Genomic DNA, 13169 nt, shown 5'->3' with positions numbered 1-13169 from the left:
AAATTTATTTAACAAATCCAAAAACAAACTGTTGAAAATATAAAACTTTTACGATTAAACAAACATTGTCTCACCGAGGAGTAAAAAAGTCTCGCCCAGGTGTTAAACAATTTGCGTCACCGAGTGCTAAAAAAGATTGTTACGACCCCAACTACCCAGCCCCCTGATATATATATAATGGTAATAATAATCTTGTGAACAAAGAGGTACTGATGTCCATCTTTATCTCAAAATCAGATCTGTCGACATACGACATATTCCTGGGTTTCTAGGAAAGTGAGACACAATTAGTATAAAATGTCGTCTCAAAGACCAGTTGCTTGGCAGCTAACATCCCATAATTTCTTTGCCAACCCGTCGTCATAAGCCAATTTGGACTCCTTAGTGACACGACAATTGTCAAAATAACACCCTGAAAGGTGCGTTATAGACTCCTCAAGAGCGCAGTAAATAGTCGTTTGTGCTCCGGCTCTCTCATCACTTGACATAAGCCTGCAAAATAAAAAGAGCAAAATAAGGGATATTTGTCAGTTTATATTGTTTCTTTAATTGTTTTGGCCCTCTTTTATACGTGGTTTCTTGGACCCATTCTTTACTTAAAGGAGTATTTCGTGATCCTAGCATCCTCTTTTTACGACATTTTCCAGTAGATATCCACGAAAAAGCTTATTTCCAAAATTTCAGTTGATTCCGATTTTGCGTTTGCGAGTTATGCATGATTATGTGTATTACACTGCTCCATAGACAATGTGTTGTAATTTCGTTCTGGTGCACCAGAACGAAATTCAAATTTGGCGATATTTTTGCTAAACGAATTAATCTGCAAGAAATATTTGGTACATAAACATTATGTAGCCAGAGGTATCCAGTGGTGTAAAAATCTCAACTTTTTTGGAAAAAATTGGGGATGAGGCTGTGGATCACGAAATGCCCCTTTAAGAGACTAAAACAAACGTTTGATATCACTTCCTTAAAGGACGGTGACCTGATAATATATTTGGAAAATGGAATTCTCTAAAATTGACGTACATGTATAACATAAAGTGTCATCCCATTCATTCAAAAGAACACGTAAATGTTTCTTGTAAATGGGACTAATTACTTAATTACTTACATTTATACATCGTGATAGTGATAATATAGTCTATAGTGTTTTTTATTAATGATGTTCATGTAATAAATTGATATCAAAGGTCCTATTTTTCTCATTAACATATTGAAATTAGGAGTTACAAATCGCCGGTGTATTTTCGAAGATATCACCAAAAAACTGTCGAATTAGTCTAAGACTAATTCAACAGTTGATGATTTCTTCGGAAATATACCGATTTGGAAGGTACTAATTTCAATATGTTAATGAGCAAAATATGAGCTTTCACCTGATACCAAAATCTGCATTTCGATGAGGTTAAGTGGGGGATGAGGCTGTCAATCAGGTTACCCGCCTTTAAGTTTTGAACACAACTATTAATACACTTAACATGCTAAAGATGTTTAAAAAAACCTGGCCGTCTGCCAATCATTTTACTCATTCTGTTGCTTGAAACAAATACAAAAACATAGAAGGCCTGTTAATAACTCCATGAAATTTGCTGTTTTAATTCAAAATCAGACAGAAGTGTTTACCTATACCTACCAAAAGAAGCCTACGCTGAACCAATACTCTAGTAGGGACATGTGGGTAGCTTCCTTCATCGTCGCAACAATACTAGACATTATAGCACCTGGATGTAACGAATATGTAGTGACACCAGATCCTTCAAGTTGCCGCGCAAGTTCTTTGGTAAATAAGACGTTAGCCAGTTTACTTCTGTCGTATTCTCGTAAACCGGGATATATTCGACCTGCAATAATAGGGTGAAAATTCTGCTCTTGTCATTCCAAAGTATTGATTGGCTTATTCGTGTTATCCCAGCAAACACAAAAACGTTTTAAATAAGTTATATTTTGGGTTTGGTTTAGGTAAAAACGTTTTAATAACATTAAAATGTCGGGTTATATAAAGGTCATGAAATCGTTTAAAACGTTTTGTATGAAAACGCACTACAACAATTTTTTTTAAATGTTTTCGAAATGTCATTGTAAACTATTTTTGCAAACATTTTTGCCAAATATTTTGTCAACACTTAAATAACATTATCTTAAAATATTTGCACCCAGCAAACACAGAAATGTTCTGAAAAAAATTTTACAAAACGTTTTAATAACATTTAAATGTCGGGTTATATAAAGGTCGTGAAAACATTTTAAAAACGTTATTGTAAATATTTTGGGCAAACATTTTCTGCAAAATATTTTGTCAACACTTAAATAACATTATCTTAAAATATTTGCACCCAGCAAACACAGAAATGTTCTGAAAAAGTTTTTTACAAAACGTTTTAATAACATTTAAATGTCGGGTTATATAAAGGTCGTGAAAACATTTTAAAAACGTTATTGTAAATATTTTGGGCAAACGTTTTTTGCAAAATATTTTTTCAACCCCGAAATAACATTCTGTTTAGAATGATTTTTACCAAGTTTTCAAAAATGTTTTTGGAATGTTATTAAAACGTTTTTATACCCTTTATATAACCCGACATTTAAATGTTTTCTGTAAAACATTTGTGTTTGCTGTGCAGTAAATTACCAACAAATGTTATTTAATGTTATTAAAACGTTTTATACCATTAATGTACCCTTTATATAAACCGACATTTAAACGTTTTCTGACAACCTTTACAACCTTTTGTCGAAAACATTTTGTGTTTGCTGGGATAGCATGCACAAAAATGCTATGGGTATTCCCAAAATTCGCTGCTGGTTTTGCTATGCAAACCATGCCATAAACATGGCATGTTCTTACCATGAACATGGCAAGACATTCCGATTCTTTTGATTTGTATATGACATGAACATGCCATAAACTCATCTATCAAGGATTCATGGACATGAAATTAGGGGGTGACTTTTGAACCCATGAAAAATATAATTGACGCCCTTGAAAAAGGAATTCATGGGCATGGAAGTAGAGAGAATTTGACATTAACCACGATTCGTGCCATGAATTACCCATGAATAAGGAATTTATGGAAGTAGAGAGAATTTGTCATTGACCGCGATTCATGCGATGAACATGTCAAGGTTCTGACCAAACGCATGACACAAACAAACATGCAAAGGCATGAATATTCATCTGTGAGCATGAACAACCCATCACAAATCCCCAAATTTACGAAAATTCATGCCCGTTGCAAGCGAAAATAGGGCATGTTCTTGACATGTTCTTTGCAAGATTTTGGAATGTTCTTGGGCATGGTTCATGCCTAAATTATTGCCTTATATATAACAATGCATAGTAATAAAGTGAAATTTAAAAAAGTCCTTGGGAAATAGATATTTAAAGCAATAATGTGTGATTTGCTCAAAAGGACGCCCTCTGGTGTATATTTTTTCGAATTTCTAGTTTTTGCATGATTGTAATAGCCAATGGTGTACTTAAATAACTCGTTAAAAAACTCGTGAAAGTGCTTTGATTACAGTCGAAATTCTTCTAGAAAGCCGGGGTGATTTTGATACAATAACTTAGGAGCAAATCATATCACAGTAGGCCTATATAATATTTTGTTTTGGTTTTCACAATTGAGGGTAATTTAGCCGAAGATCAGGATATTTGATGAGCTAAAGCATATAAAATTTTCCCCTATTTTGGCCCCAAAAATGCACAGGGCAATTGTTGCTTTATTTTATCTTCTATTAGAATTGGATTGTTAAGGGGCACGTCTCCCACGGAAAAATTGGGAGCTCCCATCCTCTCCACTCCCGCTTCCACCTCCTATGTATTTGAATGTTCCCCTAAGGCCGGATTTGTCTTTTTCAGGCTCACTCGGGTCTCACTGCCGTAAACAATGAACCGGCACAAGGTAACTCAGTGACCAGTGTGGTCAGGGGTGACAATATTGGCCCAAGTGTGTTAATAAATAAAACTGCAAAGTTTCATCTTGTGAGCTTTGCTCACTGAAGATGCCACTAAAATGGCTATTCGTTCATTGATGACATCCCGCCAGGTGGGAATAAGCAAGAAACTGCAGAACAAGCTTCAAAATGTCCAGCTCACATCAGCAAGATAATTTTTAAGAAACGCAAGTTTGACTCAATCACGTCAGAACTCAAAAATGGCTTTCGACCAAACAACGCATTAATGACAAAATTCTCGTACTCAATGTGTTTCTTTTGGTGACCGAGCTTTTGCTGCCTATGCTCCATAATAAACTACCAGGTCAATTAAAAACTGGAATTTTGAACAGTTCAAGTAGCTCCTGAAGATCCACCTAATTCAGGATGCTTATCAACAGTACCTTTTGAGGTATGAGCGTCGTTGAACATTTTGAAATGCATTCGATCGACGTTAGGACATAAGTGTAACTGATTGATTGATTGATTGATTGATTGATTGATTGATTGATTGATTGATTGATTGATTGATTGATTGATGGTCATTTTTAAGTTGAAATCGAGTTCTACGAAGATGGCCCAGTGTCTCCTCTATCCTTTTCGCCATTTATCATGTTTATGGTCCAGTGTCTTCCTCTCTCCCTTTCGTCATTTGTCCACAGATCTAAGGCTTTGCTCCCGCGGGTCCTGTGGATCTGGTAAATGCAGGCTAAGATTCTTACCTTCTTCGTCGTTTGGCGTAAAAATTAGATCTCCTTGTTTCACCATGGTATGAGCAATGGATGAGACATTAATAATACGACTAGGTGCGCTTTCTTTGACTCGATCCAATAATAACATAGTAAGCAGAAAATGTCCAAAGTGATTCACAGCAAAAACCATATTATAGCCTTCTTTTGTGCGGTGACCCTTGGCTGATTTGGCGATACCTATAAATAAAGTGAAACATTAACATTTTATTAGAACAATATCCGCAACTGGAGAATTCCTCCAAACGTTAGACAGTATCGGACGCCTATAGTATTCCACATTCCCTTACAATGTATTGCAAATCGTCGCTCGGATGACATACTGGCGTATTCAGCCATGTTTGACCAAATGACATAAGTTAAGTTTCATAATCTATATATTAATTAAGCTCTATATTTTGACAAGCTTTCAAGACACCTTAAATAATTAAATAATTGGGTATTATCACTAAATTAGGTTTGACGTATCTCACTCGATTGGAAATCTGTATACAACATTCACCATTATTTTTTGCGTGACATGGTGGAGTATCACTAACATACGCCACAGTGTCGTAATATGTGACATATGGCACTATTTCGGTATAACGCGGCTGTATGGCTAATGGCTATCTCGTGTCGTATGTTTAATGATTAATTACAATCAATTGGTAAATAACAACAATGTATTTTATATATTAAATGTAACTTAACTTACATATCTATCATTTCATATCAATATTAGAAAAAGGGATATCTTAATTCTCGCGATTCCAAATACAGCGCGCCACCAACGACGGCAGTGAAAATTGGCATTTCCCGTGTCTGGGGTCGACATCCTTTTTCATCAACCATATTAGCTGACCATGTTTGTGATTATTACTCTAAACACACAATGTTTTGTGTTGATGTGAAATATTGCAGTTTGATATTCACAGATGTCCTTTTCTAAAACCCGCAAACTTGATGTTGATACTAGGTGTTAACTTTTTGTTATCCCATTTTCTAAAACCGCCTTTTTTTGTTTTTAAACTTTACGATGCTTTTCAGCCCGATACGCGCGAGCCTAGTCAATGCGAAGTAGGCCTAGGCCTGTCCTTTTTAAATGGAAAACGCATAGGTTTTATTTTGGTTATTAGAATAAATTGTTTTAATTCTTTCTGAATTTATTGTTTGTTCAATACGATAATAATATAACACCAGCATACTTAAGAACATCCATACCTACTAGGTGTTGCGTTTTTGTAATCGGCCTCCATTTTCTAAAAATGGGGGGTTTTTTGCACGAAGGCGTTTATAGCGGCCCGCCGCGCGGGATAGGCTTACAGCAAAGAAATTCAAGTAAATTTTAAAAAGATTCTTAATACTCATTACTTATAAACATGCATCACATTGGTTTGCCGTTATTGTTATTATTGTAATTGTTTGAAATTTGTCCTTATTTTATTTTTAGCCTAAATTTGTATTTTTAATTATATTAGGCCTACTATCAAACATTAAAAAAATTACGATCGCAATAAAAACACTTTGTAGGCATATATAGCCTACCGCATAAAAATAACATTTATTTTTGTTAATATTTCAATTTGAGACTTTAATGCAAAAGTTCAACAATACCTCATAGAGTTCTAGCATTATAATAAAGATGAAGAAAGTTTCAAACTGCAAAAGAGTAGGCCTACATGAATTTTAAAAGATCATTATTTTAAGGCATATCAAGAAAATATGCATGAAAAAACTTCATAACTTTAGAACCAAGTATGCTAGACCTTTGGTGTTTTCAGTTTAAAATGATAGCCTATTGTAGGCCTATGTGTAATGTATAGGCTAAAAATTACAGTAACACAATTGTCAAAAATGCCTCCTTTGGCCCCCATGAACCAGATCGTGTCACAATTAAGGTTTAAATTTGACAATTGTCATGCCCGATTTTAATATTAATTCATGTTTCTTTTTCATATTTTATTTTTACTTCCGCTTTCTTGCATGTCATACCATCTTTATTTCATCTTTCCCCTTTAATAATTCATAACCCAAGGAAATTTACTCTTAATGTAGGCCTAGGCCTACTCCCAAGTAGCACACGTTGGTTGGAATGAGTTTCTTTTTAATCATAGGCCTATTATCGGGCGGCACAACATTGAAAAATCAAAAACTTTTTCGACTAAATATTCAATTGGACAATTTTAAACACCTAGGCCTAGGCCTAGGCCTATACATGTTTTTTAAAAAGAAAAAGAAAATGGGAAAGATTTAAATCTTTCCCATTTTCTTTTTTTTCTCATGAAATTATAGGCCTAAGTCAACACTGTGAAAAGAACTGAACTGTAGTGTAGCCCAACCTTTACGGCATTGTGGACTTTGGCCAAATTGGAAAGGTTTAAATTCGGAGGGTCGACATTTCTTGCATATTAATTAATGGATCAGGCCCATGGATCAAGGACTCAACCTACAAAGTAAAGAGGTCAGATCTGGGGATGGACTTTATTGGAGGGGTGAACGCATTGTAGGCTTGCTTCATTTGAGACTGAAGGGGCGAACCGGGACACCCCCCACACACACCGATATACTGTAGGCCTACAATAAGGGACAATTTGCAGTTGATGTTTTTGATAAAAACAATGATAACTTAACATGCTTAACAATGTAGTTTGGAGGCCATTATAGGCCTAAATGAAAATGAAAACGTGCCTATTCATACAGAAGGGTAGGCCTATTCGAGCCCCCGCACCAAATTTATTGAGGGGCTGAGCCCCAGCCCCGGTTCATAAGCCTATGTAATTTTGTTGACAGAATTGCACCACGAGAGTTTATTTTTAAAATTAACAGGTTTATTTGTTTAGTGCAAGTATATATTTTCTCCCGACATTATAGGCCTACATTGGGGCCAAAGTGTTTTGTTTTTAGGGCTAGAAGGAAATGGCTTCTAAATTTACGACCTTTCGTGATCATGCAGTAGGCCTACATCATGCTACAAAAAGCGTTTCAAAACGTCACACGAAAAATGCTTTAAAACAATTAATTCATATCTATTCAAGTTTGTAAAAAGGTTATAAATGTAAAGGCCTAGGTTAGGAAAAAAATAATAAAAAATACAAATAAGACAAGCGTTCAAAACATTTATGAAAACCAAAAGCTTTTATCTTAATCATGTATCACGCATGGTAATAATTATGGGAAAAGTTATCCAAACAAGAAATAAAAAAGGCACGAATTTGCGTTTTAGATTAAATTTCCTGTTTGAAATTATCTTGCATCTAAAGCATTTGCTATTATAGGCCTACCCAAACTCGAAAATTGACATTTTGACATCGGGTTTATAGGCCTAGATGGTCGATCAGAGACATCCACATTTTTGACATCGAGTTTTAACCGTAGATTTCATGGTTGAATAGGAATAGAGTATATTTGAAATTCGAAAACGTTTTAATCGTATTAAAAAAAATAAATGCTTAACGCTGTCCATGCTGTTAAAATATGTATTGAATATTTCGTTATTCTAAATATTGAGAATTAGGCCTACTTTACTTAAAAGATTTAAACAAGATTTAAAAATTTGGTTTTTTTTAAGGATATATTCATGAGGGTCTAAGTAGGCCTATCCCCAATCATATTTTTCAGTGTTTTCTTTTCTTGTAAACGAGAGCCTAAAGTATTTTCCCAAGCGCCTCGGATCGGGTTCGGAAAAGTTTGAAAATAAGGGATAATAATAAAATAAGTGGGAATATGCCTAACACTCTGAACATTCACAGAGGTAGGCCTAAACAATGACTGTCGAAATTAACTTTAAAAAAGAGGCAGAAAAAAACCACATTAAAACAATAAATGCTTTACGCTGTCCATGCTGTTAAAATATGTATTGAATATTTCGTTATTCTAAATATTGAGAATTAGGCCTACTTTACTTAAAACAAACAAAGTTTAAAAATTGTTTTTTTTTAAAGGATATATGCATGAGGGTCTAAGTAGGCCTATCTCCAATCATATTTTTTTAATCATGTCTAGGCCTATTATAGGCCTGCTTATAACAAAGCTTAAAGACCTGAAAGTTTTTTCCCAAGCGCCTCGGAAAGTTCGGAAAAGTTTGAAAATAAGGGTTTAATTGATGCCCATTATTATGTGTGGGAATAGGCCTAACACTCTGAACATTCACAGAGGTAGCCTAAACCATGACTGTCGAAATTAACTTTAAAAAGGAGGCAGAAATGAAAAAAAAAAAATCGTCGGAGGGTTGAATCAACAGCTGATCATCACCATGCATCATCAACGTAAATAAACAAATTTGAGTAGGCCTAATCGATAGCAACACTCGTTTCCGTTTCCAGGGTCGATGGTTCATCGTCGACGACTCATGGATGTCGACTTTTACCCATGATGCTCTGCGCGAAGTAGATCAGCCAGGCGTGATCGTAGGTGGCGCGCTGTATTTGGAATCGCGTCAATTGAGGTAATGTATGACAAACAGGTAGAAGTTGCACAAACTTCAAATGCGATTATCTCAAAATGTTCGTGATATATCACTGTGTCATCCGAGCGCCGAAATGTATTGCAATATTGGCATTTCCAAACTTCATAATGTGAGTTCCTGTTTTACCACCCTGTACAATTTATATATAATGTTATTTTACCTGCATTATTGATTAAATAATCAATTCTCGATTCTTGCTTCAAAATAGTTTTGGCAAATTCGCGGACGGAATCCTGATCGGAGAGTTCGAGTGGAATATATACTACATTGCTGCTTCCAGAGCGTCTCTGAATTTCCTGAAAAAAATTATTACAAAAAACAATAGAAAACAGCGTAAAAAAATTCAAGAACAGTACAATAGTCGAAAAACTTTACTCCCGTGGTTGTAACAGTTCTCGACAGTAGTGTCATTTTTATGTTTAAAACAAGTTTGTGCCTTCAAAATTGAAAAAGTATTCAACCATTTATCATTTCATAGAACCAAAAGCGTAGACCCCGGTGGGTGGGCGGGTGGTGTAGATGTTAGCTATAAAACGGCAAATTTTCGCTGTAATACGGCGCGATTTGTTTGAGGAAAGTTATTCTGGGAGTGGAAATCGCACCATTAACGCTACTAACAGATTTGTAATACGCCGCTGGAAGTAATACAATTGAAAACATCACATAGTACATCTACCTGTGATGTAATGCCCTGTCAAACTTTCATGCGGTCTGCCACTGCGGCTAGCGGCATGACAGCCAATCAGCCAATGACAAGCCCTGATGGTGTCCGTGTGTCTGCAATGCGCGTGCTTCACGCCGCTCAGCGGCAAGTGGCATAACAGTATGAACCAGCATAAGTAAATGGTAATACAACTTGATTCTCACTACCTTGACTGCCTCTGTGGCCTTCTTTGGATTTCTGCAGCCAATAATAACTCGTGCTCCACGACGTGCAAAATCAATGGCAGTTTCTTTGCCAATTCCGGCATTGCCACCTAGAAACATAAAATTACATGAATACTTTATTCAAGCTAATACCAGAACGTACAACATGTACAAGAGAAACGCCAATTATAACACATCTGATTTTGCATGGAGATATAGAAAGCACGCTCACATACTCCCGGAGACATGCATATTATACTCAATACTTTTAACCTTCGCCCTACCATGCCTACGAGGGGGACAGCCCCTTAATCTTTTTATCTGCGGCATAATAAAGCACTTGTGTTTACACCAAATGGCTTAAACTAATCATAGATCCATCCTCTATTTTTCTCTATGTTAATTTTAAAGATAAAAGTCGTAACCCACCACCTTACCCAGGGGTATGGCCGCCCACTAGGTCGAATGAGATGAGGCAGTTTATTTCGCTCTTGTAAAATAAAGGGATATGGACTTAGAACTTGGTAGTTAGATTAAACCGTTCTTGAAGATGTTCACCAGGACTGTTCATGATCATGTTGATAAATTGTTATTATTAAATTCATGTAGTAGACAATTATCATGTCATCGACTGGAATGAGGCTAGGATCAATGGCAAAGCAAGTAACAGATACGAGATGGATTAAGGAGGCGATCACCATTAAGAAGCGGGACAAACCATGAACGTCAGAGACGCAATACAACTGTTTTTGACGATCTGATAAAAACTAGGTCACACCTGGACGCAACGTTCCCGGAACCACCGCAAGGTGGCAGCACGCGACGAAAGCTTTGATGGAACACCTTAATTACTTTCATATGGAAAAACCAGGTAATGCTCTGAGATGCCCGAGATATCTATGATGTAGCCACAATTTTGACATTGTAGCGCATGGAATGCCTTAGAATGGTTTCAAAAGGGTTGGAAACGCTGATAAATATACGAAACAGCATAGATCTGGGCCAAAAAGTGCATTTAATCGACAGATCTAATAGACCCGTGACGTCTGCGTGACGTCACGGGTCTATACATGTACAGGTAGCCGGGTATAGCCCCCTTCATCTGGCCAGACGCCACCAACGGCATCTATCTCTAGTTCCGAAAAACTCTGGGTCACGCGATGCTGAGCAGTTTGATCGATGAATAAGGTGCCGATGTGATGATGACGTAATTCTGTCAGCCAATCAGAACCCCACTTACGTTCTTACGCTAACAGCGCCAAATTGGCAGACCTCTAAAGAATCTTTAAATATAGGTTCAAATAGTAATTTCCTTTAGTAGAATATCGATTTTAGCCGAAAATCAATTTTACCTGTACTTTTGTACATAGCCAGACTCCCAGTTCTGCGAGAGCGGCTCACATTATGACGTTATTATAGTAACATTCATTTTTTGTACTAGTTATATTGGTATCACAGAGGACACCCATAGCCGTAGGTATACATTATTGCTACCAAACAATACAGTTTTAGGATGATTATAGGATAATATTGAAAATTATACACGTTGCAATCACCCCCCCCCCTCCTTCCCTTCGTTGTTCATGTTCCAAAATGATGACTAACTGTAGGAGGACTTAACCTTACATCTTTCTCAAATACATGTAGGCGTAGGTCTATGTTTAGTTGTGTTGCTTATATATAGTAGTATTGCTTCCCGAATGGCCTTTTTAGCATTGATTATGATTCCCGGATGCCTTCTCTTTGAGCATTGATTATCATTATTCTTTAGAGCAAAGTAAGATGAAGATTTAGAACAGAATGGTAGAGGGGAAACAAGTTACAAAAGAAGTACATCTACTAGATTTCAAGGATAGCAAATAATTTGAAATAACTAAGCTAAGGGGCCTAAAGCTTAAGGGATGTGGCTATAGGAATAAAGACCAAACAAACAAATTCTTGTTTAAGCCGTTATATTGTAGTCTTTCAACCCTTTCACAACTTACAAACAATCCCGCTAACAGGTGGTTCTTTTAATTTTAGAAAATACATTAAAAATCGACTTTTTGAACTGATCGTACTATAAATGACCACCAGCCTATAATGTTCTGATCACACTATAGACTGGGATTACATGTGACGTCATTGCCAGGCAATTTGTCTCTATTGTTCCTTGCCCGGAAATATGCCCACGCAGTCAGGGACCGTGCTTTTAAAACGCCCGCCAGATCACAATAGGGGCATTGAACTGTGTAGTGGTCATACGTATTCGCTGAAGTAAAACGGTAGCACTGTCCCTTATCGACTCATGAATAATGTGTGGAAATAGGTCAAGGACGGCATTCTGATAATTGTAATCCTTTCTTTTGAGGTCAATAGAATAAAGAAAGACCTTGAACACAGGTGCCTGGTTGTAGATAATATTTGATCATCAAAGCTGCTGTCATATAAGATATTTCGAGGAGGCAGCGCTTATTATTTCTTGTAAACACAATCTAATATGGTACTCACTACATGTAGAAGAGATATAGCTTCATGTTCAGTGTAATCAATTAAAATACTATGACTGGATATCAAAAAAATCGCGAGGCATTCCTTCTTGTTATGGACGACAAGTATTAATTTTTATATTATTATGACAAAATCCAGTCCCTTCTCTATTGATTAGGCTCCGGGAGTAGGCTTTCTTTTCGAAAAAGAAATCATAGGGCCTAGAGGCCTTGATATAGGCCTAACCTAAACCCATATTCGGTGTGCAGAAACCTTCACAGTCCGGGCGACGCTTGCACTCGCATCGCATTAAACAGGCAAAGATCGCTAAACTGAGGTCTGCTTCAATTGCCAACCTTTATCGAGGGGCGAGTTTGAGGTTTTATAGTCATCTATTACCTATACCATTTTCACCCCGACATGACAGTGACGTCAACGCATTGAAACGACTGTTTCGCTCGCGCATCTATACGGCGTCTTTAAGCGCGTGCATATGTACACCAGTCTATTTTTGCATTTTTCTCAAAAACTAATAACACAGTGGTAACAAAAGTTACGTATATTATAGGGGCAAGGAATCCAATTACTACACTGGAATTTCAGTAATCCAAGACAAGCGGTTCGTTATTTATGATAAGAAATAAGGTACCGCTAGGATGTACCTCATTTCCTATCATATATACTGAACCGCTTGTCTTGAG

The sequence above is a fragment of the Amphiura filiformis genome, chromosome 4 (assembly GCF_039555335.1).
Source record: "Amphiura filiformis chromosome 4, Afil_fr2py, whole genome shotgun sequence".
In the NCBI taxonomy this organism is placed as follows: domain Eukaryota; kingdom Metazoa; phylum Echinodermata; class Ophiuroidea; order Amphilepidida; family Amphiuridae; genus Amphiura; species Amphiura filiformis.
The sequence above is the reverse complement of the archived record's forward strand: the minus strand, read 5'-3'. Positions refer to the sequence as shown.